The 14,286-nt window shown below is 40.0% G+C and overlaps 1 protein-coding gene across 1 annotated transcript in view; it reads left to right on the top strand.

The window, feature by feature from the left end:
- LOC118837622 (WD repeat domain phosphoinositide-interacting protein 4) overlaps nt 1-13,780 on the top strand; it is a 33,099-nt gene extending 19,319 nt beyond the window's left edge. The window contains exon 2 of the mRNA XM_036744606.1: nt 13,613-13,780. The gene's annotated coding sequence lies outside the window, so the exon portion shown is untranslated. The remainder of the gene's footprint in view (nt 1-13,612) is intronic.
- The last annotated feature ends 506 nt before the right edge of the window (nt 13,781-14,286 follow it).

Genomic DNA, 14,286 nt, shown 5'->3' with positions numbered 1-14,286 from the left:
AGAGAAAGTGACCCATGTCTACCAAAGGACTATTATGTTGCCCTTAGGCTAAAAATTGTTATCACTTTGTGGCTCACTAATCTCCTGTGTAAAGGGCTGACTGGGAGAAGAGGGTGGTGACTAAAAAGATCATACTCTAAACCACCCCCCAGGGAAAAATTAGGTCAGGGCTGGTTGGTAGGAGGGAGCTGAAAGGTTCCTTTAATAGCCAGCCAACTACCACACAATCTTGGACCCAGTTCAGTTTTTTCTTTTCAGTTGTATGAGTCTTCATGACCCATTTGGGGTGTTCTTGGCAGATACTAGAGTGTTTTGCCATTTTACAGATGAGGAAACTGAGGCAAACAGGGTTAAGTGACTTGCCCAGAATTACACAGTAGGTGTTGAGGTCATATTTGAACTCAGGTCTTCCAGACTCCAGGGTAGCTAGGTGGTACAATGGATAGAGCACTGGACTTGGAATCAGGAAGACTCAAAAAATATGAACAATTGATTATCTCCAACTTATCTTGGCTTCCCTGATTCCTTCAAGTCCCTGCTAAAATCCTAACTTCTATAAGAAGCTTTTCCTGATCCCTCTTTTTTTTTAAAAAATAAGTTTTTAGTGTGTTTTTTTTACATCATAGTTCTTCCCAGTATCCCTTCCCCTCTCAGAGAACCATCTTATGTAACAAATAGTATTTTTTAAGACAAAAAAAAAATCAGTACAACCCATCCTAATTGAATGTTAGTAGTTTTCCTCACTTTGGGAGGATTACTAAACTGGTAGGTAAGGAGAATGCTATAGATATAGTTTACCTAGCTTTTTAGCAAAGCATTTCTTAAAATATTTCATTATACTCTTCTTAGAAAAAGAGAGATGCAAACTAGACAAACATAGAGGATTTGGGGCTGAACTAAAGCATTTAGATTGTAGTTGCTGGTGGTTTAATGTCACCTTGGCAAGAGATCTTCAGGGGAGTGTCCTCAGGGTCTAGTCTTGGTAAGGTATGTTGTAACATTTTTATCATTGACGAGTTTCCAGCTGACACAAAGCCAGTAAGGTTACCACAATGAATGACTCAAAAAAGATCTTGGCTGCATTAGACTGAATCAGATATGAAATTATCATAAGATTCTAAGGGAGTAATGAAGCTCCAGGGGAAGGGACCTCAGAGGACATCTAGTCCAACCCCTTTGAAGTCTTTTGGATTCAAAAAATCAGCTTCACTGGTGCAAAATGAGAGAGACAAGACAGCAATTTGTCTGAAAACAATTTGATTCACCTTTTAGTGGATTGCAAGCTTAATATAAGTCAACAATGTGGTCTGGCAGCCAAAAAAAAAAAAGCCAGATTCTCTCAATCTGAAAGAAGTTTAGCTTCCAGGAACAAGGAGATGATGGACCCTCTATTCTCTGCCTTGTTTAGAACACATCTAGAGTATTGGATTTAGTTCTGGGAACCACAGATTACAAAGGACATTGATAAAGTAGAGGGTAGACTGAGGAGTGCAACCAGGAGTCAAGTGTTTGTGAAGATGAATTGGAGGAACTGAGGATGTGTAGTCCTAAGAAGAAAGACTTAGGAGAGGATATGATAGCTGTCTTCAAACATTTAGAGGGTCAATATGAGGCAGCTATGAGGTACAGTGGATAGAAGGCTGGACTTGGAGTCGGGAGACTCAGGAGTTCAAATACTGACTTGGGCATTTACTAGCTATGTGACCCTGGGCAGGGCACCTAACTCAATCTTTTTCAATTTTGAGCTAAGATGAATTTGCAAATAGGCAGATTTAGGCTTGATGTCAGAAACAACAACTTCCTAACAATTAGAGGTGTCAAAAAAACACAATGGGAGGTACTGGGTTCCCCATCATTGGAGGTCTTCAAGAAGAAAAGAGATGACCAGGTGTCAGGTGTATCATAGTATATCAAATATACCTGAGGAGGTTTCATTTGGTCACCATTTGGAGAAGGTATCCGCTGAGGTCCCTTTCGAATTCTCAGAGCAAGGGCAGCTAGCACAGTGCAGAGTTCTTGGCCTGGGGTCAGGGAGACCTAAATTCAAATCCAATCTTAGACACTTACTAGCTGTGTGATCCTGGGCTAGTCATTCAATCTCTATCTGCTTCAGTTTCCTCAACTGTAAAACAGGAATAATGAAAGCACCTACCTCCCATTTGCGAGGAGCAAATGAGATATTTGTAAAGCACTTAGCACAGTACCTGGCACATAGTAGGCCCTTAATAAATACTTATTTTCTTCCTTTCCTTATATTCTGTGGTCATCATCACAATCAACAACAACAACATGCTGAAGCCTTGTGAATTACGGTTTTGAGTGGGTGCTCTTAGAGTCCCATGGCTCTGAGTCAACTTTTCTGAGTCATTTGCAAGAGATGGGTATAGCCCAGGAGCTGCTTAAATTACTGAGTAACAAAAGGCTTGCTTGACTTTGACACCTTTTCATAGGGTTACTTTCCATGTGATTTAACTTTAAACTATAAAGACTTGTTATTATTATTAAGGTGAATGTTAGGAGAAGGGAGATTAAACCTGTGATTTCATTGATATAAGGAACTTCTTCTACCAAGGCAGGTCTGCATTAGCTCAACAATTTAGAGCCTTAGAGGGTTACCGAAGGTGCTGGGATGTTGAGTGATTAGCAGAAGGTCACATAACCAGTTTATGTTAGAGGCAGAAGTAGAGCTCAGGTCTTCCTACTTCTGAGACTAGATTTTTATACGCTAATCCACACTATCTCTCTATAAACTTCTATCTTTACCATATCCCCCTGCCAACCCCACTCCTCCCCCAAAAAACCCATCTTTAAGCCTACATCTAGTCCTTAAAAGGTTTTCCTAGTAAAATTACTTTTGGGTTATAAAGCAAAATCCCTCATTATATAAGTTTCTTATTTCCCACTTTCAATATAATAGAGTCCCCAGTTCAGTTTACTAACATTACATAATAGGACTTTTATGCATGCTCAGATCACTTTAAGAGGGAGGCACCCATGTGGGAGATGGTAGAGGCCTATTTCCCGGAGAAGATATCCTGCTTTTCCCTGCATGTGGGTAGGAACAGCCTCTTTTCCATTGATTTCATAAATGGAACACACTTCATCTTTACAACTATCAGATTGGGACATTTTTGCTCTCTCCTGAAAGGAAGGTGAACATCCTATTCACTCACAGCATGGGTGCCATGAACTGAGCTGGGTGGGAGAAAGAGGTACTTCTTCTCCTCCCCTCACCCCACTCCATCACCCTTAGGCCTTGAGGCCTCCAAAAACACATGGGTTTCTGGGTTTGGTCTGTATCATATGTCCTTTTCATTTCTAAGTGCACATGGTGTAGTATCTGGACCTGGAAGCTTGAGTCATAGTGACCTTGGAGAAAGGATTCCAGGATGGATGTTTCTGCCTGCCCAGCAGGAAGCCCTCAAAAACCAGGGTACCAGAATTGGAGGGGAGGGGAAGAAGGTTGGATTTGGAACATGGTGGGATTATGCTATAGAGGAATTTAGTTAAACTGTGAACCTAATCCCCCCTCCTCTCTCTAAAACTGAGGTGGTGTAAGGGGAGATTATGCCCTTAAGGTATTGGGGGAGAAATGTTTTTATGTTTATTCTCTCTATGCCTTTGAAGTAAATGTTCCTTTATGAAAGCTAATCTAACTTGTAAGTAGTTAAATAGAACTGGGGGGCAGGGGATCCCTAGAATTGGGAGGACACAATCAGTGGACACTTGAGCCAGTCAGTGGCAGAGAAACTAGACACCTCCAAACTCCTTTAAAGGTACTAGAGAACCCTGGGGGAAGAATAAAATGTTGTATATCTGGCTCTCAGGCAGTGGGGGCCAAGGTAGTCACTGTTTCACATTAAATATTAAAAGAAATCTCTGCTTAGAGGCAAGCCTATAACTAGAGGCAAGTAGACAGAGAGAAGAAATGTGGAGAAATATTTTAATAAATGGCCAAATACTTTTTGTAGAAGGTAAAAAGAGTGAAAGGTGAATTACAGAATATTTAATGACTGTTTCTTGTAATCATGTTTGGCTTTGCTCTAAGCTCAAAATCCATGAAAGGGGCTCTTCAAAAAGCAGCAGACTGAAACTCTTTCATGAACTTCACACACTGTTCTCTTGTTAAAATTTAGCCTTTCATCCTGCACCAAAAACTTATTTTTAAAAGAACATAGTACATAGTATGCATCCAAAGTAAATTCCCATCATTTTTGCTTACCTTTTTCTGCTTTTACATGTTTGGATAAAACATCAGTTCCTTAATATAACATTACTTTTTCAGTTTACTTGATCCAGCAATTGAACCAATTTCATAGTGGCATCTACAACTATAAATTTAGTTCTCAACTCTTTTGAAGGGGCAGGAACATGTGGCCTGAAAAGAAAATTAAAAACCCCCAAAATATCTTCTATAGTGAAATCTCATTTGTACAAATTCCAAAAACACTAAGCTCAAATAACATGAAATGTTCAAAGTACTATACAACAACAATAATAGCAAGCATTTACATAGTACTTTAAACTTTGGGCTTTTACAAATGTTATCTCATTTTAACCTCAAAACAACCCTGAGAAGTTGTCCCCAGTTTACAGATGAGGAAGCTAAGGTGGAGAGGCATCAAGTAACTTTCCCAGTCGCACAGCTAGAAAGGCTGGATTTGGATATGAACGCAGATTTTAAAGAAGTCCAGGAGGAGCACCCTCTCTGCATGTTATTTCACTTCATAAGGGAACATGTGGCCTAACAAGAAAAAAAACATCTTCTGTAGTAAGATTTCATTGGTCCAAAATCTAAAACCCCTATTAAGATCAAATAACCTGAATTTTTCAAAGTACTATGCAATGATAATCGACCTTCAGAGTGAATCTCTTCTCTTTATCTTCAGAGAGAGAGCTCCAGTATGTAGGCTCATGGTTGAGTCTGGAACTCTTTGTCCAGAGGTTCTGTTCTATTTTTCTACCATAACAGGGTTCACTCATTTTGGGGCTCACAATGCAATGAAAATCCTCTTTATCTGTAGACAAAACGTATCATAAAAGAATAAGCAGCAAATAAACAAGATTTAAGTGTAAACAATGCCAGTTGCCCAGGCAGCTATGGGGCAAGGAAGAGAGAGGGAATACAGGAGAGATAAACTCATCCATTGTGGCAGCAAGTTCTGTCCAGTCCCAGTGAGCATGATAATATTCAATTCAGGGTAGCAGCACCCTTCCCTTGCAATAAATGGCCTGGAGCATGGATAGACTCCAAAATTCCAGGGTTTCCCCAGTCCTCTCTCCCTACCCATCAACCCCCATTCTGATGAGACCACAAAATAATGTATTGTAGTATGGATGCAGATCTTTTTCTCTTCCTGGCAAGGTCAGTGGAGGGTTTAGTTTTTCCCCATTCCACCTCTATTCTCCTAATACCTACTTTACATTCCATTTCCCACCTGTGTGCCTAGAAGCTACTCTTTCCTCACCTCTGCTTCATATAATTCCTAGTTTTCCTTCAGTACTCAGCTCAGGAGCCACTACCTACAAGATGCCTTTCATGAATTTCTCAGCGCTACCACAATGAGATTATTTTGTATTTATACTGTATTTCTTTAACTATGGACTTGCTCTGATCCACCACTACCACTCTTATATAGAATGTAAGTTTCTTAAAAAAAAAAAAGAATGTAAGTTTCTTGAGGGGAGAGACTCCTATTTTGTTATCATTGTGTTCCAGTGGCTAACACAGTCCCTGGAACATATAAGGATAACTTAATAAATGCTTGTTGTATTAATTGATTCATAGCAATAAGCCTGGGGAAATTATTTTAATAAGCCTATCCAGCTGGCCTTAGAACTGGGTTTGTTATCCTTTTTTAGGTCATTGGTCCCTTTGCCAATCAGTTAAAGTCAATGGATCTCTTCTCAGAATAATATTTTTAAATGCATAAAAAATACAGAACTGATAACAGACAAAATAAATTACATATTGAAATATAATTATCAAAGATTAAGAAAAACAAGTTTGCAGGCCCCAGGTTAAGAACCTGTGTCCTTGAAGGATCTGTGGCTCCAAAGGTAAAAAGGAGGGTGAAATGAAAATGAGAGGGCTCTGACAAACCTGTAGACCCATGGGAGCTACTAATATGAATAGGAAGTACATTGCCTAAATACTAGAGAAAAAAGGACATTGTACTTTGGAGTCATTCTGAACCAACCTAATATTTGGGATGGAGGCCATTTTAGGGTTGTGAGTGGCATTGTGTTCCTGACTCTTGGGAAAGGTTTTGTGAGAAGCCAGAGCTGAAAGAAAGGGTATAAGTATAGCATAAGGGTAAATTTCAGGGTAGAGGCTCTCTGTTTTAGAGCTGTTTTAAACCTGAATATACAGTTATCCCTTCTACATCGTGACTTTTCCCATCGAGGTTTCTATATACTACAGGTTTGCATAAGAAATTAAATAAGAATTTTTTGGTAGTTTTGTGGAAACCGTAGATGACACATGAAGCCCAGCAGATGAGACAGAGTTAATGACCAAATACCTAACCCAAATTTTACAATAAGGTATTGTAAACACTCCATAAAAGAAAAAGAAAAAATTCAGACTTCTTCTTTGGTACAAAGGGAGGGCCAAAAAATTTTGCATGGATTTTCCAGATCACAGGGGGAGCCATTCCTCTAGCCCCCGTGATGTGGAAGGGATAACGGTAGTTACAGTTAACAAGATCTCTAATGTGGTCTTCATCATGGGGCATATGACAGAAAGTTGGTTCTCTGAGGAAGGGAAGAGCTAACACTATCAGCCTTGAGGTATGGAGAGATGAAGAATGAATGGTGTGCTATGTAAAATCAATAAGCAAGCAATTTTTAAAAATTATCCATACATTTTTATTTATTTTAATTCAATTTTATTTTATTTTCAGTTCCAAATTCTCTCTCCCTCTCCCCTACCAAAGAGAAGGCAAGAAAAACAAAGCCCATTACAAATAGGTATAGTCATTCAAAACAAATTCCTTCATTAGTCATGTTCAGAAAAGAAAAGAAAGAAGAAGGAAAAGAAAATATGCTCCCATCTGTGCAGACATTTTTAAGGATCTTGACCAACACTCAGTCTCACTTTAAGGAGGTAACAGTAAAAAATTCCCAGAGGGGCTGCAGAAGATTTCCAAAGGAATTTAAAAGTTCCTAACACTTGATTGGTAGAACTGTAATTTTGAAAAACGAAACCTTAAACCTGCTTCTTATCCTACTTACCCTGTAAGTTTTTGGAGAATGAAGTTGCGTGTGTGTGTGTGTGGGGGTAGCCTATACAAACAAGCTGTGGGATTTGTTTTGACTAGAGATACACATATACTTTTACATATATGTACATATATTCAGCAAGCATTTTTTAAACACTTACTCTGTGCCAGGTCACGTACTAAGCAGTTGGGGATACGAAGAAAGGGAATAACAGTACCTGCCCTCAAGGAGCTGACATTCTAATAGGAGAGACAACATGAAAATAACTCTGCAGATACAAGATACACGTAGGATAAATTGCAGGTAACTTAGGAGAGAAGTCATAGCATTAAGGGGGACAAGGAAAGGCTTCTTAAGAGAAGGTGAGATTTTAGCTGAGACTTGAAGTCAGGAAGCTACAACAAAGAGGGAAAAGCCAATGAAAATGCATGAAGTCAGGAGATGGGATATCTTGTGGAAGAAACAGCAAGGAGACCAGAGTCACTGGATTGTAGAGTATGTGGAGGTGAGTAAAATACAGAAAGATTGGGAAGGCAAGAAGGGGCCAGGCTATGAAAGGCTTTAAAAGCCCAAAAAGGATTTTATATTTGATCTTGGAGCTAATAGGGAGCCACTGTAGTTTATTGAGTAAGTGTGTGACATGGTTGGAATTGCACTTTAGGAATATCAGTTTGTTAGTTAAGTGGACTGGAGTGAGGAGAAATTTGAGGCAGGAAGACTAACCAATAGACCACTGCAATAGTCCATGTGTAAGGTGATGAAGGCCTATACCAGAGTGGTAGCAGTGTCATAGGACAGAAGGGGGTATATATTAGAGATGTTGTGAAGGTGGAAATGGCAAGACTTGACAACTGATTAGATATAGAGGAACGGAAAAAGGAAGAGAGGGGGAGAGAGAGTAAGGGAGGGAGAGGGAGGGAGGGAGGGAGGGAGAGAGAGAGAGAAAGAGAGAGGAGTCTTAGGTAATACCTAGATTGTGAGGCTGGTTGACTGGAGGATGGCAGTGCCCTTGATAGTAATGGGGAAGTTTGGAAGAGGAGAGCATTTTGGGGAAAAGATAGTGGGTTTAGCTTTGAACAAGTTGACCTGGATGAAGAGCCAACAAAGGAAACTGAGGAGTGTTCAGACAGCAAGAGGAGAACCGGGAGAGAGCAGTGTCACAAAAATCTAGAAAAAATAGATTATCAAGGAAGAAGCATGATTGATAGTGTCAAAGGCTGCAGAGAGGTGAAGAAGGATGAAGATTGGTAACTTTGGAGAGAACAGTTCAGTTGAATGAATAGGTCAGAAGTCAGACTGCAGAGAGCTAAGAAGAGAGAGAAGCAATAAGTGCAGGTGGCAACTGGAAATGGATTTCTTTTCATAATGCAAGGAAGAAATATAGGATGATAGCTAGTGGTAATGGATGGATGGATCAAGTAAGATTTTTTTTAAGGATGGGAGAATCACAGGGGATGGGAGTAAGAGTTTGTAGGTAGCAATGAAACAACTAGTATACCAAAAGAGACTGAAAATTAGTGATAAAGTGGGGGTGGTAGAAGAAGCTATCTTCCAGAGAAGACAGACATGTAGAAGGGTTTGACTTGGCAAGGAAAAGAACCCCTCTTCATGTGAGATAGTAAAGGAAGGCATCTGAGTGACATGAGATGAGAAAGAAAGGAGAAGAGGAAACTCTTGGTGAATGGCTGGTTGAAGATGGTAGAGGAACAGAAATATACATGAAAGCCAGAGAATTGACTGTAGGCATTTGCTAAGAGATGTTGGAGCAGGATACTACCTTGGAGAGTATCAGAAGAATAGCAGCAGAAATACCCAGTTATTCAAAGGCCAGAAAATTTAAGAAAGAAGGCAGCAGTAAAACCCATAGCTTCAGATATACAAATACAAAAGTTTAGGTAACAAGTAACTAGATATCTTAATATAGGATAGCAAGTGTGACCTTTTAGGTGTCACACTAATAGTTGGTGAGATGACCCCCACCAATCAAAAAGATGTAGGTACATTAAAAGACAAGATACAGAGAGGGAACCAAGATGGTTGAGTAGCAGAAAGCAGTACAGTGACAATTTCCCTTCCCTCCCCCTCAAACGGATCTAGAAAATATACTAGATCGAATCTTAATGGGGTAACCCAAGAAAAAGTCAGAGTGTGTCATTTTCCATTCCAGTTTGGCATAAAGAGAGAGGCCTGTGGACACTGGGGACAGAGACTGGCTAGAGGTAGCAGACAGTGAGCACCCTGGCGCCCAGGGAGAGGACAATAGGGTCATGGATCAGGTGCCACCTGACAGCTGTGTCACCAGCTCCCCAGTTCCAAGTGCCACATCCACTGTGGACTTGAGAAGGGGACCTTTGCCTGTTTGTTCAGGGGTAGGGAATGGCTGCAGGCTCCAGGTTGAGAGGAATGAGCTCAGAAGCAAAGAGCATTAGTGTGACTCTGACTCCAGAGTAGAGGATGGTCTCAGTTCCAACTTCTAGTCCATTCTGAAGCCTGTAGAGGAAGAACTAGGGCAGGAACCCCAAACCAAAAGGAACCTGCAGTTCTGTCACTCTAAACCAGCAGAGCTTCCTAGCTGACTGATAGAAACTGAGTCAAGCAGTATTCTACTATTGTTCAGATCCAAATCCAGATCAGGAACTCAGACCAGAGGGGCAACAATCAAACTTTGCTCTGAGTCATATCACTTTGGGAGCACTGAAAACCTGCATTTACCCAGCCTGAGCTTCCCTAAGATCTTGAATAAGATAAGACTCAGTATTCCTCAAGAAATACCTCAAGAAAACAGCAACAGGACCAGCTTTCTCCCAGAAGTACACAGAGACTGGCTCTAATATTAAGTCTGAATTTGGGAATTAGTTGGAAGAAAAGCAAAAAAAAAAATAATAATCCCACCATAAAAAACTATTATGGTGACAGGGTACTCAAGACACAAACCAGAAGAAGAAAACACAGCTTGGGCACAAATTCAACTAGAATTCCTAGAAGAGGGGAAACAAGAGTTTTTTTAAAAAGAGATTTTTTTTTAATCATTGAAATGAGAGTGGTAGAGGAAAGAATGGAAAAAGAAATGAGAGCTATGGAAGAAAGAATTAGGGAATTAACAGTTTGGGACAAGAGGTAAAAAATTTTACCCCAGGAAAAAACTTTTTGAAAATTAAAATGGATTAAATACAGGGTATTCCAAAGTCTGGACACATAGGCAAAAATGCATATTTTCAAGAAATATTAAAACATTGTCAAAAGGCTGAAAAGATCAAACAAAATACAAAATTTCTCATAGCAAGAATAACTGACCTGGATATTTTGAACTATCCCAAATGGAATGGCTGCTTTGGAAGAGTCAGTCCCCCCTCACTGGAAGTCCTCAAGAAGAAGAGAAGTCTACCATTTATAAGGCATATTGGAGCAGCATGCTAGCAAAATAGAGACCACTGGATTTGGGTTCAGGAACATCTGGATCCAAATCATGCTCAGACACTATCTCATGATCTTGGGCTACTTAGCTTCCCCCTTTGTAAAATGAGGATAATAATATCTCTTAACTGACAAAGTTGTTTGTTGTGAGGACCAATGAAATAGTGCCTTGCAATCCTTAAAGCATTGTATCAACTTGAGTTATTATTATTGGGAGATCCTTGTTTAGGGATTGTTTGGACTAAGGTTCTATGTTTTTGTGGTGCCTTTGCTCCTGAGACTTTCCAGGGAGTCCAGTGTCAACCCTGACTGAGGTCACAAGACTCTGACTTCCTTTTTCTCCTCAGGCCCTTCTCCAGTAATCTAAAAGCCCTCCTTCCTTCCTCTCATCAAGACTTAAGCTCCCTTCTAATGACAATGCATCCCTGGCCTGATTTTATTTTTACTCAATTGGAATACTCCTTGCTCCCTATTTCCATCTCCAGACTCTCCTGCTACCATGATCACTGTGTTTTCTCTCCTTCACTGAGGTTTATTTAATCCACATTTCTCACCATTCATGATTCTGGTAGCTGTTGTCTCTTGACCTCCAGAACATGCTATTTCCTTCCTCACTGTGTTCAGTAACTGGCACAGATTTTTTTTCTCTTGCCCCCATACAATGACATTTCAACATATATGTTGATACTCCCTCAAACATTCCAACTTCCTAGTTCCTCAGTTTATTTAGTTCCTATTATCCTCTTCTCCTCATTTACACATAGATTTCAGCTGGACTCTGCAGCATTTGACGCTATTTATTAACCTCTTCTGGAAACTCTCTTCTCTCTGGGACGCTACTCTATCCTGATTCTCCTAACTGTCTAACCATTCCCTTTGAGTATCTTTTGCAGGATTTTCCTTCAGATAATTCTCACTAATTGCAGGTATCCCCAAGGTTCTCACCTGGGTCTTCTAATCTTCTCCCTTTATGATAAACAGTATTTTTTTAGAGAAAAAAAACAAGGTCAGCACAACTGATCTATGCATTGAGAAAGTCCGAAAACATATGCAATGTGTAATATCTGTGGACCTCCCACCTCCACAAAGGGGTATGCTGGGAGTGCCTTCTTATGTCTTTTTGAGTCTTACAAAGTGATCTTTTAAAAGTGCAGGTCTGACAAGTCATTCAATAAACCCCAGTGACTATTACTTCCAAAATCAAATATAAAATCTTCTGTCTGGCTTTTAAAGCCCTTCATAACCTGGGCCCTTCCTACCTTTCCAGTCTTCTTATACTTTATTCCTCTCTACTCTATGATCCAGGGACATTAGCCTTCTTCCTTTTTTCTTGCATGTAATACCCCATCTCCTGACTGTTCATTTTCCCTGGCAGACCCCACACTTGGAATTCTTTCCTTCCTCCTCTCTGCCTGGTGGCTTCCTTGGTTTCTTTCAAGACTCAAATATTGCCTTCTTCAGGAGGCTTTTCCCAATTCCATCCTCATCCCATATCCCATCCCCACCATCCCCCACCCCTCTAAGTCCCTTCCTTCTGAGGTTACCTCCCATTTACATTGTATACAGTTTATACATACAGAGTTGCTTTTTGTTTACCTGTCTAGAAACACGAACTTCTTAAGAGTGAGGACCATGTTTTTACTTTTCTTTGTGGCCTTAGTGCTTAACACAGTTCCTAGAACATAGTAAGCACTTAATAAACGCTCAATTTACTAGCAACTTGAACTGTTAGAAATAACTGGAAAGGTTACAGGAATACTCATAGTCACTGCTACCAAGAACTCTATTCAGTAAATGACTGAAAGTCACTGAAGACACACACACACACACACACACACACACACACACACACACACACAAGAGTTACTCACCAGTAATTTTCAATGGGCTTTGATATGAGATCTATTTTTTTTTTCATTTTTAGCTATGCAGCAGGACATATGCAAAGCTTCCTTGCACACTCTGGACGACTTTGTGTCTTTAGGCTAGTTTAGGCTAGTTTTTTAGGCTAGTTTAGCAGCATTTGGGCATTTTTTTTTTTTTGCTTTTTGGCAGGGCAATTGGGGTTAAGTGACTTGCCCAAGGTCACACAGCTAGTACAAGTGTCAAGTGTCTGAGGCCGGATTTGAACTCAGGTCCTCCTGACTCCAGGGCCGGTGCTCTACTCATTGCGCCACCTAGCTGCCCCCGCATTTGGGCATTTTAAGGATGATGAACACCCTGTATGCTTCTAGCTGGACAGGTGTGACTCAGTGTTGAAGAAGGGCAGCGCTTTGGGGATTATAAAGCAGGTACTTTATTGGCCACTGACACAAAGTGGCTGATAACACAGATAACTAGGATGACCTTTAAAGAAGAAATCTGGCTTTCTCCTTTTGGTCTTCTAGGTGGCATGCTGTAGATCTGGGACTTCCCAGTGAAGGGTGAGGGAAAGGACCTCAGCTGGAGCCTGGGCCTCTGGCTGCCTCATCTGCTTTGTGTTTCTTTCCCTGATCCTGGCTGACCAAACATCAATCTTTTTCGTTTTTTAATTTTCAAATATTTTAATTTTTTTGTAATTACATGTAAAACAATTTTTAACATTCATTTTTTAAATTTTGAGTTCCAAATTCTCCGTCCATCCTTACCTCCCTCAATGAGAAGGCAAGCAATTTGATATAGGTTATACATGTGTAGTCATACAAAACATATTTCCATATTAGTCATATTGTGAAAGAAAACACAGACCAAAAAGAAAAAAAAACAAGAAAAATAAAGTAAAATAAAGTTTGCTTCAATCTGCCTTTAGATTCCATCAGTTCTTTCTTGGGGGGTGAATAGCATTGTTCATCGTGATTCCTTTGGAATTGTCTTGTATCATTGTATTGCTGAGAATAGCTAAGTCATTCATAGTTGTTCATTGTACAATATTGCTGTTACTGTGTAGAATGGACTGAATGTCAATCTTGACATGAACATTTCATTTCACTTCTAGTCCTGAAGGTGAACCTGTGAATTCAAAAGGCTTGGAGATCTTTGATCCTTAGCGAGGCTTGACTACATTCAAAAGGAGGTGTCAGCAAATACTCTAGTGCTCTTGGAGGAAATGACCACCAGTCAAAGGATGAGACTAATTCCTGGCCTAGCTTTCCAGACATCTACCAAGATGGGGTGAACAGTACAGAGCCAAGGTGAAATGTAAAATTAGCTATTCAAGCATGCTCAGAAAATTATTTATATTTTGATGTCTTTAAGTCTCATCCTCTCAGCAGATAACTTTAATCACTATTACCACTTGTTTAAGTTATCTGTAAATGCATGCTGGTCAAAACATTTTGTACTTTGCATTTCTTTTGTTTGAAGGAAATAAATGTCTGCCTCACACTCAAGTTACATTGTACATTGAGTATCTTTTTAGTCTTGTTTTGGGGAGACTTTAGACATAAACCAAGATCTAAGATTTATGTAAATCTTACCTGGATAGACCTAGAATTTAGAGTGTAATGAGCCAAACAGTTCAAGAAAAGAAGCCTAACCTCCCTTGTGGGGCCAGGCTTCCCCAGGACTGAATCTGGTCTAAATTTTATACCAGGGTCCAGAGCAGAGGGAAAGGAATTGGACACAATTCCCCCAAGCTCAGCAGTGGTTCTAATCGCTAAACAAGTAAAT

This window comes from Trichosurus vulpecula, chromosome 2, assembly GCF_011100635.1.
Source record: "Trichosurus vulpecula isolate mTriVul1 chromosome 2, mTriVul1.pri, whole genome shotgun sequence".
NCBI lineage: Eukaryota > Metazoa > Chordata > Mammalia > Diprotodontia > Phalangeridae > Trichosurus > Trichosurus vulpecula.
This window is presented reverse-complemented; position numbering and strand designations above follow the sequence as displayed.